General features: G+C 40.0%; 1 non-coding gene across 1 annotated transcript; it reads left to right on the top strand.

The window, feature by feature from the left end:
• Positions 1–341: 341 nt before the first annotated feature.
• On the top strand, positions 342–448 carry LOC141634643 (small nucleolar RNA R71). The gene has a single exon (XR_012539369.1). It is a non-coding gene; the product is annotated as a small nucleolar RNA R71 (small nucleolar RNA).

Genomic DNA, 448 nt, shown 5'->3' on the forward strand with positions numbered 1-448 from the left:
GGATTGATGAAGATGCCACCATGGCATTAACATGATGCTTTGGTGATTTTGAGGCTTCTTCAAGCTTAGCCATAGCCTTCTCGAACTTCAAGTTGATGGTATCAATATGAGCACTAAGTTGAGCACCCAATTAAGTAATAGAGTTCACTTCATGCTTTCCTCCTCTAGTAGCCTTGCGAGGTCTACTATATTGTGAATTATGGACCACCATTTCCTCAATCTTGTTCCAAGTTTGATTATCGTCAACTTCGGTGAACATACCATTTGATCCCATGTTGAGAATGTTTCTTGAGTCTTCATGAAGACCATTCCAAAATTGTTGTACCAAGAAACACTCGCTAAGTCCATGATGAAGACATGAGCGACAAATTCCTTTGAATCGCTCCCAAGCTTCATACAAAGATTCTTCATCCCTTTGCTTAAAACCCGTAATTTGAGCTCTTAGCAT

This window comes from Silene latifolia, chromosome Y (assembly GCF_048544455.1).
Source record: "Silene latifolia isolate original U9 population chromosome Y, ASM4854445v1, whole genome shotgun sequence".
In the NCBI taxonomy this organism is placed as follows: domain Eukaryota; kingdom Viridiplantae; phylum Streptophyta; class Magnoliopsida; order Caryophyllales; family Caryophyllaceae; genus Silene; species Silene latifolia.